Here is a 26661-nt window from a genome sequence, read left to right on the forward strand (position 1 = left end):
AAAAAAAAAGTCACTGGGACAAAAGAAGAGGATTCACATGGGGGTAGAGGAAGTCTCATCAACATGGCAGAGCTAAAAGGTAAGAAATTCAGAGCCTAAAAAAGAAAGGGAAAGTACAGGGTAAAGCCAAGTAAGTGGGCCTCTGTAAACAGCTAAGCACAGCTCTTCAGCTTAGAAGGGTAGTGAAATTCGAGAGGTCAGTTGGACAATGGGTTGAGGATGGCAGGAAAGAAATGGAGTGTCACTAGCAATTTACTAGAGGGAAAATATATATCTGTCTGCGCTTTGGGGTTAGCAAAGAAAAAAATAAATGTTACCCAGGAGAACTAGAAGTGGTTCTTTGAAGTTCTTCTGCAAAGAACAGGATTTCCTGCACTATGTGTTAAATGATGGTGATAACATATATGGTATTTGGGGTGGCTGTGTCCATCACATTGCGCCTTTCCCAGATTTCTGATTTCTAAATCCTGACCACACAGTTTGTCAGGAGTCCAGATGGAAACTGGGCACCTGGCTTAGACTGTGAGCCGACTGTGTTATCGTGGGATCCCAGAGGCATGAACAGGCTTATATACACACACGTGGTCCAAAGGCTCCTCTTATACACTGGAAGGTTTTTCTGACGTGGGAAAATATTGGGGTTGGTCAAAGCAAAATGAAAGGAAATGGTGATTTGTGTTGGAGTGGCAGTGCAGGGATACGCTTAAGTTCTTTTTATAGGGTCTAGAGACTTGAACTAAAATAATAATGAAAATAAAGATAATTCTGTTACTTCTTTTGAAAGTGAGCCTTAACGTATTTCCCTGGGTCCTAATGAGGCCTTGATGAAGTCAACAGTTACAGATACTTATTTTTTCTCCGTTGTTTGGATCCTCGGAGATACTCAACAATTTTTCATCTTGCTCACAGTCATCTACTTTGCCAGTAATAAATCTCAGGCACAGAAGGACTTCAGACTTTCCTTTTAGAATTGTTTCTCATGGGGCACTTGGGTGGTTCAGTGGGTTAGGCCTCTGCCTTCAGCTCAGGTCATGATCCCAGGGTCCTGGGATCGAGCCCGGAGTCGGGCTGTCTACTCAGCAGGGAGCCTGCTTCCTCCTCTCTCTGCCTGCCTCTCTGCCTATTTGTGATCTCTGCCTGTCAAATAAATAAATAAATCTCTAGAATTAATTCTCTTGTGCTGTGCTATTAAGGATTATGTATGACTAGAGCTACATAATCTGAAATTTAAAATAATAATCTTTAAATTGTTTAAAAAAGGATATAAAATGTATGAACTCTCCTTGAGTTACCCTAGATACCTCTTTTCCATCACTTCCATAGGCAGACCCCAACTACTGCAAATTCAACCTACACACCCTTAATCTCTTTCTATCTTTCTATCTTTCATTCTCTTTCCATTTTATGTTCTACCAGTCTACACCCAACCAGCATCTAGACCCAACTAGACAGCGGTCTTCTAAATGGTCTGTCACTCACTATGGCTTCCCTTTCTCCTTTTGCCCATATACAGCCATGGTGATCTTTTTGAAATACAAAACTAATCACATCATACAATTCTCCTTACTCAACCACACTCCTCCACCCCCACCCTACAAGCTTCTTAGATGACTTTCATGGTTCAGAAGACATTGAGAGCACTCTTTGTGTGACCTACAAGGCCTATAAGGGACCATTCCTACCTCCCAGCTCATCTTATGCTATTCTCACTCTTGCTCTCTGCTCTTCACTCCAACTTTCTAGCATGTTCTTGCCCTCATACTGCTCACCTCCATTTCAGCACAGGGGCTTGGGGTATGCTATTTTCTGCTACCTGTGCCCTCCCCTGACTTGACCCTCAAATCTCAGACTAAGCATCACATGAGGAAGACTTCCTTGACCTCTATACTGATGGGTACCCTCTCCTTTGCAGTACTTTTTATAAGTTCACAACTGTTTTGGTTTGATTAACATGTTTCTTCCTAGAGAACATAAGCACAATCTGAGAAGAGACTAAATCTGATTTTACTCCCCATTGCCTCTGTTGCCTAAATCAGTGCCTGGCATATAATAAGTGCTGAATAAATCCTGAGTGAGTAAATAAACTATAAAATGACATTCCTAAAATATTCGGTATGAGGAGGTCTTTTATTTTCTGGTCAACTTTTGAGAGTGCTAACTTTTGTCTATTTACCTTGAGATCTCAAAGTAGGCTCATGGTAATAGAGTTTTGGATATTAAGGTGCTTGTTTGATTATGGGCTAGAGAAATAGAAGGGACCAGAGTTAAGATGAAACCCACAAACCTGGAATGTAGACTGGAAGTAAAGCCTTTGGGAAAATATTAAATGAGCCCTTGGAGGGAGATGCCAAGAAGTGAGCTCTGAATCTTTGAGCACTTTGACATAAAGATTGGCAACAACTATTCCTTATCTCCAGCATGAACACCAGGAAAAACCGATCTGTGCTGTAGCACAAAGAAGTTGATTTGATTTCTTCAGAGGGAAGCATGTTAAATGAAAGAAAGAACGACCTCTTTAATGAGAATCATTAAAAAGAATTTTAGAAACTATCCAGGACTATAACTCATATCCTCTTCCACCAAAATTCCACCAGAATTAGAATACAAGTTGTATTCTAATTCTTCAATAATCTCCTCTTTCTACCACACATGAAACCCACAAATTCTCCACACTCCTTCCCCCAGACCCAGAGAGTAATTTCAAAACGTTTTGGAAAAATAAACAATTAGGCAAGCATTATCATTTCACATTAAGAGAAGATTATTTTTTTTTCCTATAAGCATTACATAGTAACTCAAACATGAAATTATTTTCTGAGTTCATATTTTCCCAATTATAGGTTCAAAACCTGTCTTCATTGATAAAAAGAATAGCATTTTACCTCTGGATAAATTAAATATCCAATTTCAAAAACACAAAGAGTGACCACATCTTGCAGAGTTATTTTTGCTAGTATAGGTGCAGAGATTTGGAGCTAGCCAAACAGTGTCACCAAACCAGCGGATGGGGGTCAATATGCAGGGAAGGATCAGAAGTGTTCCTTGAAGCTCAACCCCTGGCCTTCTCTTGTTCAACATTTTTATCAACAGCTTGGATGAAGATGTAAAAATCATGCTTGTCAGATCTACAGTTGACACAATGTTGGGAGGCACAGCTTATGTTCTGGGTAGTAGAGTCAGGTTTTCACTTGAGCCAAATTTCTGATCTAGCCTCCAAAAATGCTAACATAAATCTAGGTTGCTATAGGATAAGTGCAATGTCCAGATCAAGGGAAGTAATTATTCCACTGGAGAGCACGCTGAACTGACCACATTTGGCCACCACATTTTAAGGGGGAAATTGACAAATAGCAGGGAATGAAAGCAATGAAGGCATCCAAAATGCATCACCAGAAGAACCGTAGAAGAATCAGGGAATATTTAGTCTGAAGAAGAAAAGACTTAGAGGGTCATGCTAACTGCATTCAAATATTTGTGGGATTAGACATAGTCTATGCTGCTCCAGAGTGCATAATTTAAAAAAAAAGGGATCATGATGATAAAAGCCGATGATGACTATAATTTGAGCTCTTATTTTGAAGCAACCACTATGGCAGATGCTTTATACACTCAGCTCTAATCCTTGCAAAGACACCACAGGGTCAGCATATTTATTCTCAATTTAAGATGGTAAAGAGAGTAAAATTCCTCACCATCACTAAAAATATGCCATTCACCTCTAGCCACCCTCACTCCTTCTGGACTGATCCTTTAAAAATACAAATTTAATCTTTTGTCCAAAGACAAAACAAGCTGTCTTATAAAGCACTGAGCTTTCTGGCATCGGAGTTAAGCCAGTAGAGACTAGTGGCCATCTGTCAAGGATGTCACCAAGAGGATTTTTGCATCAAGGAGGGAAATGGTGCTACATGACCTCCAAGGTTTCTTCTATTGCTAAGATTCTCTCACTTACATGATCCATGGTTCATGCTTGGGCTCAGTGCTTCCAAACAATTAGTAATATGTGATAATGTTGGAAATACACTAGCTTAGGGGTTGGGAGGTCTGTCCTTGTTCTGGATCTCTACCCTTACTTGCAGCCATAGGACCTAGATAAATCATTCAACCTCCCCCAGCACTGTAGCCTCATCCCTAAAAGCAGGGGCTGGACTACCTTGTTTCCATGATTGTTTCCGGCTCGGATACTCCACAAGTCTCTCTCTATGTTACATTTTATGAGACCTTAAATACTCAAACAGACTTTTTAGACTCTGATTCATGGGCCTACAGACATTGATTTCTCTCCATAACCATAAGCTTTTGCAGAAATGAGCCTTCTGAAAATTATAGCTTTATACCAGACCCAAGGGATCATGATTCAAGAAACGGATCCAACACAAAGTAAAATTTCTCAAACTTCAAAGATGAAAACTCCACAAACTATTTTCACCTAAATTGTTCGCTTTTTGGTTCCAATTTCTCTGCATGTTTGTTTGACTTCTCACTCCCTTCATATCCTGCAATATTCCTTGCTCTCCATTCACTCTTTTTTTGAGACATAAAGGGTGTGAATGGGATGAGAACTGGGGGCATAATGAGCCTTGATTGCATACTCCGTGAGCTTGAGGTAGAGTGGTAATTGTCTTTCTGCATGCATGGGCTTGGAATACAATATGCAAAAAAACAACCCAATGTATATGAATATACGTTCTTATAAATACCTATATAATTTCAGGGTGTGGTAATGAGTGATGAAGGGCAGTGGACCACAAATGGAAGTAAAAGTTGGAGCATACAAGGAAAAGGTTGTTGATTCCCATAAGGTCCCAAAATGTTATCTTCAAATCTATATTCTGTCCAACTGCCAAGCTGTGGAGACTTTATGGGTTTCTCTATAAAGAGCCAGGGTCATCCCGACACACGTTTACAAGTCGAGTTGTGCAATCTTGGAATTGTCTGCATCTTAATGATGCCCGGGCAGTTACGAAGACTTTCAGAACTTCCCAGATGTAAACATCCATGAATTGCATCCAAAAGATGTCTGAGACATTCACAGGAGAACAAAAGTTCTAACCTTACAAAAGAAACTAAGCTTTCTAGAGGTCTAGGAAGGATTCACTCCTCCTTCCACATGCTCTTGGGAGCTAGAATACCAGTGTGAGTATTTTGAATTCTACTAAGAGAGTAGGCTGCTCCATGACAGAGGAGACAGTGAAGTATTAGAGGGAACATGGTGGGGCTGGAGAGGAGATCAGGGACCATGCCAGTGGCCTCTCTCTCCATAACATTCTCCTTAGTGTAGCTGTACAGTAAAAGAGGAACCACGTAAGACAAGAAACCATCTCAGACAAACTTTGCAAGAGGGGAAGGGAGAGGAGAGCACAGAGCATTGTGAAAACACCAGCTGTGACATGTACATTTAAATTCTGCTTTTTCAGAGTTTGCTACTTATGCCAGAAGAATTCTAAAGGGAACCATAGTACACACGAAACCATGAGCACCAGAATAGGACTCAAGCTCAGATCAGCTCCCTATCCTCCCGAGCATATAAAGTTCTCTGAGCCATACCTTCCTCATCTTTAAAATTGAGATTATCCTTTAATGGACAGGGATGTAGGGAGTCTTGTATGAGATGACACAGGCCCCATCACAAGGCTGACTGCATACATGTACTTTTTCTCCTTTTACTATAGTGTATAGTTCTAAATGTGAAGCTCAGAGAGTAGCGTTCATTTTGGGTGGCTACTTCCCATACCTGATTTTAACAGAAGTATTACTAATAATAACTAGTGCTCATACAGCATTGCCATTTATCAGAAAACTCATTTAATCCTTATCAGTCTAGGAGGTGGATAGGATGATTAATCCTCATTTTACAGATGAGGAAACTGAAGCACAGAGAGGTTAAGTAACTTGCTCAAAGTTATACCACTATGAAGTGGAAGAGCTCAGATCCAGGCCATCTGGTTTCAGAGTCCAGGCTCTTACCTACTAAGCCATACTGCCTCTACAGTCTACTGTAAAAATACTTTCTAGTGGAAAATGACATGGCAAAAAATAAACTGTATCTAATATCTTTTCTAAGGACATTAAAAGAAGTTATTAATGCTGCTTTGTGATCCTGAGAATTACAGTCATACCACTAACTTGGGTCAATGTCATCACCACCATCCTCATACCTACAAAAGCCTGGGACTATACCATTACTTCACTTCAAAGTTATTGATTAGTGATCATCTTAAGGTCATGTTGCCTGCATAGGTCTTTCTAGATTGGGTTACACCAAACAGGGCAGATTAAGATTAGGGAAGAAAGCTGTAACTCAAAAACTGTTGAATGATACTTGTATCAAACTATCAAAACAACCAACTCTCACTCACTCATTCTTTGATTTTAGTTCACCTTGGTCAACAGTTCCCAGAGTTAAGAAATAGGCTGAGAGATGGGGCGCCTGGGTGGCTCAGTGGGTTAAAGCCTCTGCCTTTGGCTCAGGTCATGATCCCAGGGTCCTGGAATCAAGCCCCACATCAGACTCTGCTCAGCAGGAAGCCTGCTTCCTCCTCTCTCTGCCTGCTTGTGATCTCTCTCTGTCAAATAAATAAATAAAATCTTTAAAAAAAAAAAGAAAAGAAAAGAAATAGGCTGAGAGAGAGATAATCTCTCCAAAGTTTGAATCAAGTTCAACTTCCAAGGCAACTTCCTTTACAGTGGGTAGAAAGGCAGCTTGCACACTGATGTGACCCTCAGTGGCCTTCACCTACTCACCCGTTTTCAGGAAGTAAGCAGCCCCGCCTCCAAGTGGGGTTCTAGACTCAAGTCTGCAGGATACAGAGCAGTATCAGTCTGACCGGACGGTGCTCTCCTCCTCCAACCCAGACCTCTGTCATCTTCTCTAATACTGGGTTTAGACAACAGAGCCCTGAACCATCCCTGTAAGAATTTTATAGCTATTCATTTAATATCGTAGTAAAATGCTCGAGACAATAAATGTCTTCTCAGGTGCCACCCTGGACTGTGAGAAAGAGTTTTTGGGTGTCTCTCAAAGATCCTGCTCCTTCCTGTTTTGATTCTTGGTGCCATGGACTGTCGGTGTCTCTCCTCTCACCTCCCACTTTATTGTCTTGGTTAATCCTGCTAAATATAATCATATGGGTTAAAAGGAAGGAAATGATGCCACTTCATTCAGGTTACTAGAATTACAGTTGAGCACATCCCCGTGGTTGATGCATCTACAGATATCTTGGAAATTAGAAACTACTCCCACTGAAAATATTGTACTCAGAGCTCACTGGTAAAATTCCTCGTTTCTCAAGAGTTCTTCAAGAAAGCTGCAGCACCAGCCTACTTGGACACTTTTGCTGGCCATATCTCCGATGTAGGACTCGAGCTTTTCACAATCTAATTTCAATCAATCTTTCCCATCTTCTCTATCTTCTCCCCTCTCACTCACACACACAGACCTCAATGTTTCTTGACTATTCTATACCATTTCATGTTTCTTTTTTACCTTTGAACATAATATTTCCTCCTTGCAGTCAATCCAAGATCCAGTGCTGATGTCCCCTCCTCTGTGCAGCCTTCTCCCACTCCTTCTGACCCAATTAACTGCTTCCTATTTCGTGCTCCCATAATGCTCTTTACACACCACCATTAAAGCGCCTGACTTATCTCCACAACAGTTTCCTCCAGCAAAGATTACACCAAGTTCATCCGAGGACAACCAGTGTCTGCTCCTTAACGTTCACCTTGTAGATACACAATAAATTCAATTATTCAGTGAATAAAGGAAAGCTGTGTGCTTTTGAGCAAATTTATTGTTTCCCTTTGCTTCAGTTTTCTCATTTCTTAAACAGGAATAACTGTAACTTGTAAGATTTTTATAAATATTAAGTTAGGTAATACAAATGCATAACTTAGTACAATGTTGGACACATTAAATGTCCAATAAATGTTAGTAGCCATTACTATAATTATCATTACCATTATGATCACAACCAATGCCAACACCACCTCTATACCAGGTAGACTCAAGTAATAATTCCTTTGTCCTCCACTGTATCTCATAAATACCTCTTTCAAAGTTCTGATTACACATTGGTATGTTTACCTATTTTTAAGGTCAGTCTTCCCCTTCTAGCTGTAAAGACTTTGACAATAGGAATTGGGTCTGGTTTCACATAGCTGTCCCTCGGGCCTAATAAAATACCTGTCACATAGAGTCTTACCGAATGAACATGTAGGGAGTGTAACTAGGGCTGTGGAAAGAAGTAAGAAAAAGTAAGAACTCTCCCAGAAGGCCTACAGTTTAGAGGGAATATGGAAATTTAGGGACAGAGGGGTATGAAAAACAAATGAACCTGAAAACTACCTTAACTTACACAAGCAATAGAGACAAAGAAAGACAATGTCATCTAGAGTCATGGCCTAAAGGGTGCAGGGCTAGTCAATGGGTCTGCGTTTTCCTGTGAGCGCCACCATTAAGCACATGATCTTGCTCAGCTTCTTAGTCTCTTGATTTTGCCTTCATAATGACCCCCGCATCTGTCTTTTTTTTGCTATCCCATGAGCTCCAGATGATCACCTCCTTTCCTGATCACACTAATAGCTCCTACTGTCCTCCTGGCTTCCACCCTTCCAGTCCTTCCCAGACCACTCCAGACCTCATGGTCCAATAAACTGATATGAATCAGCACTTTCCCAAATGCCATACCTTAGCTCTAAAACCTCCCAGAGCTCCCCATTGATTACAATGCCAAAGCCCACTCTTAGCCTTGCCTTCAAAGATCCTATATATATCCAGCCTCATCCCTCAGCCCTGTCCCCTGTATCAACCCGCTCTCTAGCCACATTTCTCTACTCACTACACAACTCAAGAGTTCAAAGTCTCCCCTTCATACCTTTACAGGGACAGTCTCCAGGCCCATATTTTGCTCTCTGCATAGCTAAATCCCATCATCCAAGCAAAAAAGAAAAAAAAAATGGTTGATAGATAGTGTTTTTATCAAGAAAAAATGAGAATAATATGCCCCTGCTTCCTTTGAACTATAAAGTGAAGATACAGTAATGATTTGAAAAGAGCTTTAACAACATATAGATTATCCTACCTCTTCTGATCTCTCTTCTGACATCCCCTCATTCTTGGAAAGATTGCTTTCTTCTCTTCATTTCAGGTTCACCTTAAACATCGCCTTCACAATGTCACCTCCCCAACTAAAGAAACCTCCCTGTTATTTTCTACCTCAGCACCCTAACCCTTTCCTTTATAGCCTGTCAGAAGGTGCAATGTTTATCATGGTTATTTCCAATGATATACATATATATTTTTACCATTATCGATCCTAGTTACATATGATAAATTCCTGGAAGGAAGGGAAAGTGTCTGTCTCACTTTCTCTTCTATCATTAGTGCCCAGCTCAGTGCCAACAATGAACTAGACAACCAATGACTGAGTGGAGAAATGAATCATCATTTCTGAGGTGCTGGTACAGGAATAAAGAGCAAGCAATTTACAACTCCCTCTTGTTGGACACATGGTCATCCTAAGCATTGAGATAGAAAGAGATAACTTTGGCTGATTTGAATCCTCATAAGTCCTATCAACAGAGGCCAGAAACAGCACAGCAGTCTCCTCAAATTGCCTTGTGCTTGGTCAATTCAAATCACTGGGTGAAGTGAGGCAAGACAAGCCTGCCTAAGTAACTGGAAAATAAACAGGAAAAACCAAAGTGAAGTGATGACCAACAAGGAAGGAACTGGGGTCCCAAGACAGGGATGGGCAAAGGACGTGAATGGCACCCATGGCATTACCAGGCTCACACTTCTGCATGGCACAGGGAAAAAAAAGCTTCAGGAAGCTTTTCTTCCTGAAGCTTTTCTTCCCTGGTATAGCCACGCAAGAGGCAAATGGCCCATTTCTTCCCTGGTATAACAAGGCAAGAGGCAAATGGCCCATTCTAGAATTGCTAAACACATCTATCTTCCTTTCTTCCCAGAAAATGTAAAATTACCAGAAGTAAGAGTGCATCAAAAACTCACCACAAGGATGCTGAGGGTCTGTTTCCTCAGCATTTCAAAGAGAACCAAATACTTACTTAATGACCAGAAATAAAAATGTAGCACTCTTTCAAAGCTGCTAATGATATATTGCAGATCTACGAAGAGATTTTGTCTTTCCCTCCCCTAAGCCCTGCTTCCTCAGCTCTTCTCTCCAAGCCAAATGAGCTGGAAGGTAGGGCTGGCCGATGAGATGAATTTGCTTGAAAACTCCCCTGCCTGGAGCATTGGTTGGATATCTGCATTCCTAAATATTTGGCAACAGCATGCTCTTCACATAAAATAGAAATGTGATCTTCAGTGGGAAGGAAAATGTGCTACAAGATAGACTTCCTCCTCTGAAACAATAGAGAATAAGAGTGCTTGCCCTTCCTTTTCGCTTCTGGTGGAACCCGTCAGGTGGCTTGTCATGAATGGCCTTGCTTTGTAAATTGTTCGGTACTCACAAACAGAAGTTATTGCTATGCTGTGCTAATGATCGATATTAATTAAGCAGCATACTTCTACCCTGGGAAGTGGATGTTTTATTGGAAGACAAGTTTACTTCAATCGCCATTGCTTCCAAGCAAACTGAATCATAGCTACCGGTGTTTGTTGGAGACTAAAAACCAAATTACATAATGCAACACAGGATATCAGTGAGAGATTTAGTCTGTCTTTTATGATGAAATCCTAACAGAAAGAGATAACATTTTTATTCTGACTATACCAAACTAAACAGCACTTGCTGGGTAGCATAGGGGCACTGGACACCGCTGGACACAACAGTCCTCAAAGAAGCCTCTGGAAAGAATGATATATTTTTTTAAGATTTTATTTATTTATTTGACAGAGAGAGATCACAAGTAGATAGAGAGGCAGGCAGAGAGAAAGAGAGAGAAGCAGACTCCCTGCTGAGCAGAGAGCCCGACGCGGGACTCCATCCCAGGACCCTGAGATCATGACCTGAGCCGAAGGCAGCGGCCTAACCCACTGAGCCACCCAGGCGTCCCAAGAATGATTTTTAAAATAAGAATTCCTACCAGTAATTTGGGTTCTCTGGATCCTTACGGATCCAGAAAATACAATGGGCATCAATGAGATGGTTTCTATGTTAACAAGGCATACAAGGTATATCCCCAAACCTACATGATACCACCTACTACCAATCTGATCTCACTTCCTACCAGTCCTTCCTTATTCGTTCTGTTCTAGACATGTGCTGACCTCCCTAATGTTCTGCTAACCAGTAGCCTTGGTACTCACTGCACCCCCACAATGGGAAGGTTTCTTCTCATTATCCTCACAGTTCCTTCTGTCATCTCTTCCAAATGGTTGCTCAAATGTTACCTCCCAACGAGCCTTACATCTAAGGCTGGGCACTCTAAAATTACAACTGTGCTTGCCTGAATCCATATTTCCCTTACTTAGTTCATCCTTTCCCATTTATGACATCCATTCCTTCCTCACTCACTCCAATACAAAAGCACCAAACCACTTCTGATCCCTATGCTTTAAACAATATGCAAAAAAAGAAAAAACACAGAAAATCCAATGACTCCATTTTTTTTTTTAAACCAGCAGAAATCCCTTTTATTTCTTTCTCCCTGGGATGTCACGTTTTGCAAATACTTCTTTAAAAGTCTTGAATTTGTTTTCCCACACCAGTCTTTTGAAACTTTCACATTCCTTAGTTTCTAAAATCTCATTTCACTCTATTGTACCATCAGACACTACTATCTCACAGCATTGATAAAATTCTAGTCAAACAGAAAGAAAGTAATGCTTTTGTTAGTCTGGCAGACTTGCTGCAGACCCATGTACAATTTCAATGAGAGAGTATGACTACTGTATCACTCCAGATGCCAGCAGGAAACAGCACACTCAAATTGCATAACTTGGGCGTGATTAATAAAGGAACTATTTGTAAAGGTGCGGGCAGAGTTCAGGGAAGCCACAAGCCATTGTGCAGTAGTACCCTGGGGCCAATTTCAGTAGGGAACTGTTAGTGTCCCTACGCATACAGAAGTGAGAGAGGGGAGGGGCTACCAGAACTCAAGGGGGAGAGAAAGAAAGAGAGAGAGAAGTTAGCAGGACACCAGGGAGAGCTGTGGGGACAGGGCACCTGGCAGGACCTGTGACCCTTGGTCAAAGAAGACAACTAACAGAAGCAGCTGGGAGAACAGACACCAGGCTCCCTTTTCTCCCTCTCTGGAACCTGTGATGGTAGTTCTATGCTTACTGGCCCTAATCCAACAGGACAGCACAGGTTAAAGGTCAGCCTTTCATATAAATGTAGTGATGCAAAGGGGCACATGTAACCGAATGTTTATAGCAGCAATGTCCACAATAGCCAAACTATGGAAAGAACCTAGATGTCCATGAACAGATGAATGGATAAAGAAGATGTGATGTATATATACAATGGAATACTATGCAGCCATCAAAAAAACATGAAATCTTGCCATTTGCAATGATGTGGACGGAGCTAGAGGGTATTATGCTAAGTGAAATAAGTCAATCAGAGAAAGATGATTATCATATGATCTAACTGATATGAGGAATTTGAGAAGCAGAGTGGGGCACTATAGGGGAAGGGAGGGAAAAATGAAACAAGATGAAACCAGAGAGGGAGATGAACCATAAGAGACTCTTAATCTCAGAAAACAAACTGAGGGTTGCTAGGGGACAGGGGAGGGAGGGGGTGGCTGGGTGATGGACACCAGGGAGGGTATGTGCTATGGTGAACGCTGTGAATTGTGTAAGCCTGATGATTCACAGACCTGTACTCCTGAAACAAGTAATACATTATATGTTAATTTTGAAAAATTAAAAAATAAATAAATAGATGTCATCACTTGGAGAAAAAAAAAAGTCAGCCTTTCAGGGCAGAGAGCAAAGTAGAAAAGGGGAAGAATGGGCCTGAATAGAAAATATGTAGTACAAGTATATTGTGATTAAACTTGCATTATTTTATTTCATAAGCAATGTACTTGCATTAGAGAAAATTTAGGAGGAAAAAAACAAAACAAGCGGGAAGGAACAAAATCACCCATCATCCCAACATGCAGAAAAAAACTAACATTTTACTCTCTCCAGATATTTTCTCTATACATATGCATATACACACATATACATGCACACATTATAGTACATAGACACACATTATGATTTGCAAGAGAGCCAGAAGATCAGAAACCCCAGTGGGACATAGTGACCAGTCTGCACTTCACCTACCATGACTAAAAAAAAAAATGTGATCGGTATGTTTATCTCCTTTCTCTCTAATTTAAACCATCTAAGGACAGGACTGTTACTAACTGAACTTGCTCTGCATTTATCTGTGTGCTTAACAAATCATGATGAGACTGATAAAAACAATATAAGGCAGAGCGAAGCCTGTCCCACAGTGTGCCCAAGTAACCCAGCCCCACCCTGCAAGGATGAGCAGAGGCAAGCACGGCTCCTCTGAACCCAGTTACACACCCTCAAAACAACGTCTCACTTTTAGGACACAGCTTCCAATTCATCTACATTCCTCCTGGTGCAACAATCAAGCTTGGAATAAGAACAGCTTTCTATGTGGGAGTCCCAGAGGGAAGAATTTGACACCTGGTGTCTCTGTACCATAGAGCCGTGACGGTGCTGAGCTCAATGCTCCACCGAAAGATGGCAGGAAAGTGAAAGAATGTAGAAGGTGCATTTTTCTATGCTAGACTGTCAGGATTTATGGGCTGGCTTGCTGAATAGAAGCATTACGGCCAATGAAACGTCTATCTAGATAAACTCCCCCAGTAACTTTTCAACTCTCGTATCAGAATGCCAAGTCTACAGGTCCTTGGTCTTTGGTAACTTGAAAATCCTATATTTTTCCATCTTGGCTTCCTCTTGTGCCATGGCTCTACTGACAATCTCAAGAAGGAACAAGTCACTGATTATTTGACAGACTAAGAAATAATATTTCTAAATCTGAAGTAAAGATAAGATGGGATCTTAGGGGAGTCAGGGACCCAGATAAGAACCACACCCATACTGTTGGATCTTTCAGTAAGTGGGTCCTTGGACAAAAGGCTTCGTGGCTCTCCCTATGTGCTGATACTCACATCCATAAGCTGATAATATATATGTGTGTATTCATTTATTTTTGCTCCACAGATAAGTTTCTGTTTTTTAAATATCTGAATGTTGTCTGGTTACTTTTGAAGAAGTCCAGCAGCAGGCCTATGTCAAGGTTAAAACACACCTCTTCCCTTCCATTTAGTGGAGTTAAAATTATCAAGACCTCTTCTTATGGGATGTCCAAACGACTGAGCCACCCAGGTGCCCCAAGGAAAAGATTTTTTTAAGGAAACATCTGAGTACCTGCCATTAGAACTTTAAATGTGAAAGATGCTATAGGGAGCCTTTGATCCCAACTCCCTGACTTGACAGAAAAGAAAATGGAGGCCAAGGGAGAGTAGCCCACATCTAAGTGGAGGCTAAAACAGGACAAGAGTCTTGATCTCTTGACTCCTCATTCAGTGCTGTTTTGACCATAACAAATGATTTTAGAGTTTTATTTCTATGAAATGGAGGGAGTGACTTTGCGTTTAAATCAGACCTCAATATGTTGGACTAATAAGGTAATTATTTCAACTTGGGGATGCAAAAAGCTGGCAGGCACCCCAAAGAGGCAAGAGTTAGGGTCAAATCCAGAGATGCCCATTAACTCCTCACAATGACCATTAAGCGTTTAGAGTGAAGGGAAAGAGATTCTCTTTGACGATGGACATACTGGCCCTCAGGCCCCTCCAGTCTCCCTGCAGCCACTCGGAATCCCTGACAGCAGAAATTCTGAGGACCCTCTTACTTGCACTGGAGGAACAGGTTGAACCTCCCCAAAACACAGCACAGTTATGAGTCTCAGCCAGTGGCTCCTCATATTTTCTCAACAAAAACAAAAACCAGCAAAGAGCTCCTCTTGTCCTGACAATTCTTCCTCACACTTAAAAGTGCCCAGCACAATTAAGACCATTTATTCTGTGCACACTTGGATAACACTCTGATAAAAAGCTGAGCCTGCAGAGCAGGGCTGCAGGGACAGGAAAACACTATTGCTTCTATGGTTTCATACACAGATTGTGTCATACTTAATGCTGAAATCATAAACTATATATTTTTGCCCCCTCCAAGTTGCCTATTGTGTGCTTATAAACAGGAACCTGGCAGCATGTCAGGGGTGCAAATTGATTTCCTTTCCCAAATAAAATTTTAAAAAGCAAATAAACAAGGTTATGTTGGCTAATGAAACATCACATGCCAGGCTGGGGAGAATTCTGTTAAAATGTATTTTCTAGAGCAACACAAAGGCAACACAAAAGGTCCGTAAAAGGTTCTTTCATAAACAACATGTTTACACAAAAATGCATTACTTGAAAGAAAGGAAAGTTATGGTGCATCTTCCATGATATATTTGGACTGTGCTTCAAGAAATAAATTAAGGATGGGTGAGAAGGGGAGTGTCCTACACTGCTACAGATTTTGGAAATTAACTGGAGCCACTCAGAAATAAGATGAGGTTGTTTTTATTCACACAATTGTTTGATCTTAGTGTTTTTGTAATTTGTCTTCAAGATGTAGGTAGCTCACTTCAAGTGTATCCTATAGGTATGAGGAAAGCCAGGCAAGAAAACTGAATCTTGCCCGCCATGCTTGAAACTATATGACTAGTGAGCCCGGATGACTGGCATCAGTGGAAACTTCTCCTGGCCGGTGACCTGTTTCCCAGCTGGAAACAGTTTTCATAATCTATGTGTAAGAAGTATCTCCCGGATCTTGTCCACCTCACACTTTACCACAGAGAATGAATTCTTGAAATCCCAGAACCAAAGCCATCCCTAGTGGACTATGAGGCCCAGATCCAATATTCTTGCAACCTCTCCCTCCTTCTACGATCTTCTTAACCTTCATGCTGATGAGCCCAGGCAGCAGGAACCCTGATGCATCCCGATGGACAGACAAAGTCCCAGACAACACGGGATGGAGCCTGAAGGATGGGGCTGAAAAGGGAGATGGGGCAAGCTCAAGACTGCCCAGCTGAGAGGGGAGCTTCTTCTTGGCCATGGTAGTGTCTGAACAGAGGGCCTTCGGCATGTTGTTCAGAAGCCCAGTGAGGCATTCTTCCCTCACAGTTACTGGTTGTCATCAGGGAATCAGTATCTCATACTAGAACCCAAGGGCACAAGGTAGAAAGTCTCCATAATCTTGGGAGAGCCCTGATGATTAGAAAAGAAAAGGAACCTTTTAATCCTACTCAGGGGCTTCTGTTCAAGCTTAAGATGCAACCCAGCTAGTTAGTCAGGAATAAAGAAGAAAACAGTTAGAAATCCCAGAGGTGATCCTGACTGAGATCACGCAGACCTGAAGGCCCTGTCCCAGAGAGTGGCATTGGGTGGTGACAGGGTGCAGGGACTGGGGGACGGAACAGTGATGGAGATGGCGAGCTCTCTCCCTCTCGCCCTGGATGCACCACGCAACCTTGGTCAGGTCTCTGGGCCACTTGGAGCTTTCCTTTTTCCACCACTTTTAATATAAGGCAAACACTGTCAGTCTGATGGCTGTGTGATTAATGAGGTAACATTTGTAAAATGCTAAGAGCTTTCCAGAACTCAAATGCAAATATTTTAGACCAAATACTCTGGATAACAGTTAAAACACAAAAAGGGTTAGTCATCAGTTGGCTGAGGATATGAACCTGAGAAGGAACTACAGAAGGAGTGTGTTCTGAGAAAGGATCTGACTATGGTTGAGTGCACATCAGGGGAAGGAAAAGGAAAGGGAAAGAAGCTTTAGGGCTTACAAAATCTAAAATAGGAATGACCTCGCTCCCAACAGAGGGCGTTGCACTTTTAAAACTCGGCATCTTTTGAACAACACCAAAGATAATTTAATTACACAAAATATTTTTCTGCACACATAATCCTATAGGGTACAACCCAAGGTGTGACAGTTAGATCATACTGAAACCCTGTTCTTCTCCCAAGAAAATGACACAGCATGATTCGATAGGGGTCACGCACCAACAGCTTTGGCATTAGGACCAGCAACGTTATTTCCCCCACTTTCTGGGGGAAATGGGAGAATCCTATGAATCACTGGCAAATTTGATAACAGATGTGCTTCCCAGCAAATCCACATCAAGTACTCAAAAAGTAATTACCCCCTAAAGCTTGTCGTGTTCCTCCATACGTTTGGCATCAACTGAAGACTTCAGCTGCTTTGTTTTTATCTGACGTGAAGCTACAGCCTCGGGGTGATACTGCTTTAGATTATAAAGTCTTAACAGCCCCTCGCTTTAGGGCACTGTGTTTATTGATGCTTTGTAAGCAATTTACAGTCCCTTAATAGCACATTCACCACAATGTTACAGTGTTTAACTTGTTAAATTATATTTAGAGCTTCAGGGAAAATTACCTCACTGGCTTCACTAGCGTGGGTTATTGATATCATGCGGGAGTTATGGCGGCATCAACCTGCCTGGGGACGGCGACGAGAACATTTTACAGGTTGGAGTCAAAAGTGAAATGAAATGTAAAATTCAAGCAGAGAAGTCGAGGTGGTGAGCGACTGGCGGGAGAGAGGGAATGCGGTGGCGCTCCAGGAGAGGAGGTGGGGAAGGCAGAAGGGACTGAGGCAAGTGAGCAGGGTCAGCCTCTGAGAGTTATTACATTGGAAAGGGAAAACAATGCCCATGGCGGCCATCTGGGGCATTGATTTAAGCCATCTCCGAGACTGGGCAGCGCTCCTATTCCTAACCCCTCTGCCCTTTGGGAAAATGTTCTAGATCAAGGGACCTGAGAGATCGCACTGACCTCCAACTGCAGTAGCCACTCATCCAATGGCTTGGTGTTCCCTTCTCTGGGGCTAAGATATTGTGAGGGAAAGAGTGGACATGTTCGTAAGTAAAGCCCAGGGAAGGAGGAGGAGATGGCCAAGAAAGGGGAAGAGGAGGCACAGGAGGAAGAAGAAGAGAAAAGAAGGAGGACAAGAAGAGGAAGGAGACACAATGGCAGAAGTGACAACAGCAAAAGCAGCAGGAGCAAAATCTTTATGAGAAAATAGAGACATAAAGTGAGGCTAAAATATCATCAATCCTGAAGCTTAGTGATGTCATGAGACTTCTTCAGAAAAGCAGCCAAAGGCCAAGGTATTAAAATCCACTGCAGAGGCTGGAGCACAGGCACAAGAAACCAACCAGTGGCTGATACACTCTGTGGTCTGAGCTCATATGACCTCTGCTGGCTCACGGCGGGCTGAAGGCTAGGAGCAAACCATCAGAAGTGACAAGTATCGCGGCGTGTAACCTCTGCAAGAAAACAGCATTCTCTCTTTCCATTCTGGAGGGGCTGCTCTAAGTTTCTTACGCTCAGGAGACTTAATACCAGTTAATAACCAGAATGAAACAGGCAGTTGACATTGCAGAAACAAAAGGCATCCAATGAAATAAACAACACTGCTCCCCAGGCTGTTTTGGTAAATATGACTATTGATTGGAACTAAAGAGAAACATGGCAAGTTGTGTGTATTTCAAGAAACAGAGAATGAAGAAGGGGAAAATGCTACCCTGAACACAGGCATACAGTTTCCTATGAAAGAGAAGAGATGCTAGGTGCCCAGAGTTGACTGTGTTAGAATGTGATCCCTTGAAGAGAAATTTCAGTCTTAAGTACAACTCAGAAAATCCCATTCTTGAATACTATGCAGCCATCAAAAAAATGAAATCTTGCCATTTGCAATGACGGGGATGGAACTAGAGGGTATTATGCTGAGCGAAAGAAGTCAATCAGAGAAAGACAATTTTCATATGATCTCTCTGATATGAGGAATTAGAGAGGCAGGACGGAAGGTCATGGGGGTAGGGAGGGAAAAATGAAACAAGATGGGATCGTGAGAGATACAAACCATAAGAGACTCTTAGTCTCAGGAAACAAACTGAGGGTTCCTGGGGGGTGGGGAGGGGAAAGCTAGGATGGTTGGGTGATGGACATTGGGGAGGGTATGTGCTATGGTGAACACTATGAATTGTGTAAGACTGATGATCCACAGATCTGTACCCCTGAAGCAAATAATGCATTATATGTTAATAAGAAAAAAAATTCCCATTCTTCCTACATTTGACAGATTTTAACCTTTGATCTAATAATTCACATTTAATGCAGTTAATGCATTAGTTAATAATTAATGCAGTTGCAGTTCCCAAATCGTGTGCCTGGTAGCCCCTGGGTGCTGCATGGAGCTTTTCAAGTTTGAGGGAAACATGGCAATACTTGACATTTACTGGACACTGCACAACCTCAGAGGCTGTCTGTGTTTTCAGCATTAGATCATACTGCATTCCTTTGGATTATATCACAACTTTGCAAAGCTAGATTTTTGGTGGTTGTTGTGATAAAAAGCAAATACCACGCAAAAATAAATGTGGGACAGAAGACAAGAGTGATGCTGTGATTCGATGGTTTGGGAAGTTGTACCAAGCCCAACAGGTACACACATCCTATCAGCAGGTCATTATGGTTATTTTAAAATAAAACAAAAGTGTTCTTTTTTATGGCAATACCTGTTGTTATTTATTTCAAATAGCTACCGAGATGTTTATGTACTTACTAAGTTGCTTGGACCTAACTACTTACTACGCAGAATGATCTCTTTTGGCCAAGGTGTGGTGTAAAAAGAATACTGAAACACAGAGAGTGCCTAAACTCCAAGAAAGTAGGGGAGCCTCTGGCCTGGGGAAAATGGATAGCAAAAATAATGTGTGGTAATATTTAACAAAGAAGTTAATTAAGGAAAAAAAAACCCACATGATTTGTGTTAACTAGCCCTCAGGACAGCTGACCATGTGAGTATATGAAGAATCTGCTGTGTTTTCCAAAGGGCAGTAAAAATTCAGATGTTTCAGAAGGTTTATCTCTTGTGCTAGCTAGCATCATGGGGAGTTTATGGTCTGAAGTTTGGCAAATTGCCAACACATATAAGACCATATGTTTGATTCTCTCTATATCGATTTGGCCCTACCAATGTCCTGGCACTCAGCTATCTTACTATAATTATATTTTGTTTTTAGGGTGGTACCATGAAGGTCAATGACAACAGTCATTTTATTGTGTAAGTCTGAGATATACAGCCTTAACACACCTTAGGGGATATTTCACCAATGGCTAAGAAAACCACAGAACTCAGGTCCATTGTATTTCACTGAAACTGTGATCTAATGCGCCAAAATACATAGGACTAGCACACACTTAATTATCCAGGGTCTGAAAGAGGAAGCTAAGAAAGGCTAGAAAAGGTAAACGCATAAACCAAAAGGAAAACAGAAATGTTCTTCGAAACATAGAATGTCACACCAATGACCAGGTGTTTCAGGTATGAAAAAGACCAAGAGAACAGTGTCAAGTTCATAGGCCAGTTTCAGAGTTTAAACTCAAGTTGATTCCCAGAGAAGGGAACTGATATAATTGCCTGGCCAAAAAAGTTGACCCTACTAAAATTCCAATCAAAAATTTTCTTGAGAATTTGTTGAGGTATTTTGATTTGCAACTAGGGAGTAAAAAGTACAGGACACAAAACACTAAAGATCAATTCTTAACTCTAAATATTCACTTTGATGTTATTTTCAAAAAGCCACTTCTGTGCACTCATTTTTTCTGGATAAAAATTAAGTGAAACATGTGTACCATCCCACCCATAAGAAGATATAATCCCTGTCTTCAAGAAGTTGGCAAGACAAACCTCATACACTTAGAAAAAGTTAAATGTCAAAAGATAATGCCAGAGATATCATTAGCCTGCATATGATTACAGGCCAAATGAGTGGTTCAAGAGTCCTGAGCTGTTATGGTAAAATTCATGGTAAACTTGGCTAGACAACGGTGACCAGTAGTCTGGTCAAACACCAATGTAGATGTTGCTGTGAAGGCATTTTTAAAATCTTATTAACATTAAAACCAAAGACTCTGAATAAAGCATATCACTCTCCATAATGTGAGTGGGCTTCATTCAATCAGTTGAAGGCCTTAAGAACAAAGACTAAGGTTTCCCAAAGAAGAAGCAATTCTGCTCAAGACTGCAATGTAGAAACCCTATCTGCATTTCTTCCTGCAGATCCTGGACCCAAAACTACAATATCCAGGACTCAGAACATACAACTATAAAACTGAGCACCTGGGTGGCTCAATCAGGTAAGTGTCCAACTCTTAATTTCAGCTCAGGTATGATCTCAGGGTCCTGGGATGGGGTCCCACATTGAGCTCTGTGCTCAGTGTTGAGTCTGCTGGGCTTCTCCCCTTATCCCTCTCCTCATGCTCATCTCCTCCCCATGTGCACGCTCATTCTCAAATAAATAAATAAAATCTTAAACAAACAAACTATAAGATCAACTCTTGCCTGAATTTCCAGTCTGCCAGCCTGCTTGCTCTACAAGCTTCAGACTTCCTAGTCTTCCCCCCCCTCCCATCTCTCTCTCTTTCTCTCCTCTTTCTGTACAGAGACAGAGATAGAGAGGTAGATATATATCTCCTATTGGTTCTGTTTCTCTGGAAGACCCAGACCTTTGTCAGTTGCTGCAGTCAGGGAGGTCTTCAACAAGGAACTAAAGATGGATCTTGACGATCAGGTAGCACTTCCATGGGGGTGAGATTAATCACTGTTGTACTCATTGTTAAGGGATGAAACAATGTAAACCAAACGAAGATGTGGCCTCCTGACCTAAAGAGAAAGAAAAAGTGGGAGAGACAAACACTACAAGTAGTATTATTCCAAAAGGGGAGACTGAGGAAGTCACATTGGCCAAATACAGAACTTCAAGATGTCAAAAGAATTATTGGGAATACAAAGAAGGGTTCTGTCTGAATCCTTCCTCCAGCTCTGGCCAGGGTGACACAGCCACTGCAAACAGCTTCCTTGGCCTTTACTTCCCTTCCATGAATTCAAGCAAAGCAGTACCCCACAACATCCAAAAGCATCTTTGCCACCCTATGCAGACACTGTTTCCTAAGAGCAGGGACAAAAAAGAGAGTGAAGGGGATATGATCTCCACACTTGCATGGGTTTCAGGCAACACTGGTCTCAAACCTGTTCTAAGAAAAAAAGACATAATCTTAACTGAAAGGCAGCAATCTAGAAAGATACGTTCTGAATCTATGTAATTATAAAGAGAAGGCTGCTTAGAATCTATGTTGGAGACAATTTGCCATATACTTCTCATATAGATAGAGGTAGATAGATATAGATATAGGGTTGGGGGTTTTTTGTTGTTGTTTTTAAGTAACACTGACTTTTTTTTAGGAGCTATGGCTTTTTTCTGACTCCGTTACAATTTAAAAGTCATTGACTTTTTTCTTTTTCTTTCTATAATGTACATATATCCCGAGAATAAACAAAATAGAGGTAGTACACCCAGTAGAAAAGAGATACAATATATGAATAAGAATTCAAAAAAGAGAAAGCCCAAATATCCAAAACATATATGGAGACATGTTCAAAGTTACTAGTAATCAGAGAAATGCAAACTAAAATGAGAACAGCATGAAATAGAAACACAGATTATTACTAGGGTTGGTGCTGACATGAAGATTTAGGAACCATATGCTATTATAGTGTACATTTCTGTGGTCATAGTGTACATTTCTGTGGTCATTCTGGAAATCACCCAGGATCAATTTAAGGAATTAAATATGCATAGGCTATATGTCCCTATATTCTTAAGCAGGGCCATACAAAGATCATGTTCATGACCCAGCCCCCTTTTATTTGTAGGGTACAAGGCAAGTATACAAATGGAGGTCTACATCCCACATGACTAAATTGTTTATAGTCATGAATCAACTTTTAAGTATGTTCACTTCCTATCTTGACAAATGTATAATCATAATGGCCTGGAAGGCCAGGTTTGAATGAACAATTCTCAACTCCTTATGGCTCTACCTCTACTTTCCCAACCACTGACTATTTGTGCTAAGGGTGGGGCCATATGTATGCATGTAATTTAAAAACGAAGAAGCCAAGACCCAGACAACTTACTGAGAAGACAGAATAAGTGGCAAAATCAGAGCTTGACTTCAGCTTTCCCGATTCCCAATCCTGCACAGCTTCATCATTTTCAGTGGATAAAACTGATCAGATAATCACCTGTAAAATAACCCTAAAACTGAGCTACTGAGATGGGAAAAGGTGACTCTAGATGAAAATCACTGCCACATAGAGACTGAAGTCCACACACAAGCTCCATGGAGATCCCCTACCCCTCAAATAACCAGGTCTTTACCACCAACCACATATAAGTTCAGTGATATAGTCTGTCCTTGCAATAATGGACCCTACTTGGAAGCCCCAAACTGTTAGGACTGTAAAATGTTGTAGTCACTTTGGAAAACAGTCTGGCAGTTCTTCAAAACCTTAAACATAGAGCTACCATAGGACCCAGCAATCCTACTCCAAGGTATATTCCCAAGACAAATGAGGACTACATCCATATAAAAATGTGTACCCAAATGTTCACAATGCTATTATTCATAATAACTGAAAAGTGGAAGCAACCCAATGTCTATCAACTCATAAATAAAGAAAATGTGGTATATCCATACAATGGAACATTATTTGGCCATAAAGAGTGTTGATACATGCTATCAAACAGATGACCCTTGAAAACATCATACTAAGAGAAGTCAGTCACAAAAGAGCACATATTACATGATTCCATTCATATGAAATGTCCAGAATAGACAAATCCATGGAGACAGAAAGAAGACTACAGTTGCCTAGGACCAAGCGGATGGAGGATGATGAACAATGGCTAATGGGCATGAAGTTTCTTTCCTGAGATGATAAAAATCATTGAAAATTGACTGTGGTAATGAATAAATAGAATGAGAGGGGTTATACCAGGAAGTGCTATATAGCAGTTAGAAGCAATGAAAAAGTACGCAACAAGGATAGGTCTTTAAAACAGCATTGGGTGAAGAAAAGTAATAGCAGAAGATTTATAGTGTATTACTATTCAATAACACACATACACACTACTATATTTTTATAAGGGTACATGCAGATTTAAGAAGATACAATGGGGGCACCTGGGTGGCTCAGTGGGTTAAAGCCTCTGCCTTCAGCTCAGGTCACGATCCCAGGGTCCTGGGATCGAGCCCCACATCAGGCTCTTTGCTCAGCAGGGAGCCTGCTCCCCCCACCACCACCTACCTCTCTGCCTACTTGTGATCTCTGTCTGTCAAATAAATAAATAAAATCTTAAAAAAAAAAAAAAAAAAGATACAATGATGGGACTCCTGGGTAGCTCAGTTGCTTGAGCATCTGACTCTTTGATTTTGGCTCAGGTCATGATCTCAGGGTAATGAGATTGAGCCCCGCCTAGGCTATGCACTCAGTGAGGAGTCTGCTTGAGCTTCTATCTCTGCCTCTCCCTCGCTTCTCTCCCCCATACATGTGCATGCATTCTCACTCTTTCTCTCTCTAAAAAAATAAATAAATAAATAAGGGCATCTGGGTAATTAAGTATCCAAATCTTGGTTTTGGCTCAGGTTGTGATCTTGAGGTAGTGGGACTGAGCCCTGCATTGGGCTCCGCACACGGTCTGGAGTCTGCTTGTCCCTTTCCCTTCCCCCATGCTTATGTGTGTACTCTCTCTCTCTCTCTCAAATAAATACATAAATAAATAAAATCATTTTTTAAAAATTAAATAAATGAAATCTTTAAAAGACAAAAAAAGAAATATATGATGAATAGTTTGGAGTGGTTTGCTATGAAGAAGAGATAAATGGTGTAGGAACTAAAGACAGAAGACAGAAAATGGAACAGAAGTGGAGATTTTCCCAAACCCACGATGATAAAGTACTCTGACCTGCAAAATTACTGAATAATGTTGATTAACTCAGTTCTGCACCTGAAGTTGGAAAGAAAACTTTAAGATAAAGAAAGCAAATGAAAATTTTAAATATATGGCAGCAGCAGAGTGATCTTTTACATTTCTGTTTCTGAAAATCACATGAGCAGCCAAATGGCCCAGGTGCAAACTGCTATGGGAACAAGGGAGGGTTTCTGCCTCCTTTTCTGCAGAGGCTGGTATGATGCTTAGGTCAGAAGAAAAGAAATAGATCTTCGCCTCCCTTAGAAAGGATAAGGTAGTGCTTGCACAACAAGTAGGCAATGAGTGAAGTAACTTCAACAAATTAATCACCCAGAGACATATCAGTCAAAAGATAACACATAGCCCTCAAAGTTCCAGAAAGCGCTTCCCAGCGCTTTCCAGTAAATAGATTAGTAAAGAAAAAATAAAAATCTTCCTTCCAGTTCTTTCTTCCTTCCTTCCTCCTGCCTCCTTCTCCTTCTCTTTCTTCTTCTTTTTTTAACTTACATTGTTTGATTTTGTTTGGTTTGGGTTTTGGCTTTGGCCAGGGGAATGAAGCGGACTTATTCGATTTTGTTTTGAAGGAAGGAATTTTTCAAAGATCAGAACTTTACTAACTTGAAGGATCCAGTTATCTCCACAATGGCAACTGATCTATGCAGTGCTGAAATGAAAGCTCCTTCTTCACCGTGACAGACAAAATGCTACCCCCCCCAATCTTTTATCTGCTTCTTCCTACCATCCCTATGGCTAATGCTCACAGAGAGGGGCTGACCCTGCCAACCAATTACATTATGCTAATTTGTCTGTTACTCTAACTCCTGCAGGGGCATTCACCACGCAGAGCAGTTTCTAGATTTATATTGTGTCTTGCCGCCTCTGCACATCAGCTAGGTTAATGGATCTTTCCACCCCGCCCCCACACTCCCTCCTCTGCTTCCAGCTTGAGCAGTATCTTCAGGAGGCAACAGTGTGCTTTCCAAATGACAGCTCTGCCGTCTCAGGGCTGTGCAGAGATGAGCCTGGGTATTATCCTGTACGTCACCCCAGAGTGCACTGTTTATCTTAGGAGACCTGTCCTTTGGAGAAACTTGTTTTCCTAGGAAAATCTACTGCCACTTTTTTTTTTTTTTTTTTTTTAATATACTGCAGAGTAGTAGGCAAGTGTATGAGGCTGCTGAAGTGTCTGTGTTTATGGAGTATGCATCCCCTCGCAGGAAGTCTATTAGAGCAAAAGTTAAATTAAAAAGTCGCGCATCCTAGGAACTCTGCAATGGACTGCTCTTCTGTTAAAAAGAGAAAGTGCTAGAGTTTTGGAAGGTGAGTCAGAATACACATTGGAGAGTGTAGACCTTTCTCCCAAAGTCAGGAGTACACTGAAAACCTCCTGTAACTAGCATTCCAACACAACACCCAAAGCTCACAGATTTCTGGAGTGACGGGATTACAAAACAGCCACCCTATACCAAGCTATAAGAGAGAAAATAACAAACAACATGCAACTATCAAGCAATGAGACCAGCTCCTCTAAGTCACCTTTCAACGTCAATTCCATTACATTAGAAGTTTGAAATCTATGGGACAACAATAAAAGCTAAGTCCAGGAAAGATAATAGCCATTAAAAATCCAGCCACCTCCAAAGAAAGTTACTTCATCAGCTAAAGATGGTGAAGCAGCCTTAGAGTACTCATAAAACTCACCTTTTATCAAGGCAAAAATAATCACCCTGTTTAATGACCACAGCACCCATAT

At 41.2% G+C, this 26661-nt stretch overlaps 1 protein-coding gene across 3 annotated transcripts in view; it reads right to left on the reverse strand.

Moving 5' to 3' along the window:
- CREB5 (cAMP responsive element binding protein 5) overlaps positions 1–26661 on the reverse strand; it is a 402562-nt gene that overhangs the window by 252256 nt on the left and 123645 nt on the right. The window lies entirely within an intron of this gene.

Source organism: Mustela nigripes, chromosome 4 (assembly GCF_022355385.1).
Source record: "Mustela nigripes isolate SB6536 chromosome 4, MUSNIG.SB6536, whole genome shotgun sequence".
Classification (NCBI taxonomy): domain Eukaryota; kingdom Metazoa; phylum Chordata; class Mammalia; order Carnivora; family Mustelidae; genus Mustela; species Mustela nigripes.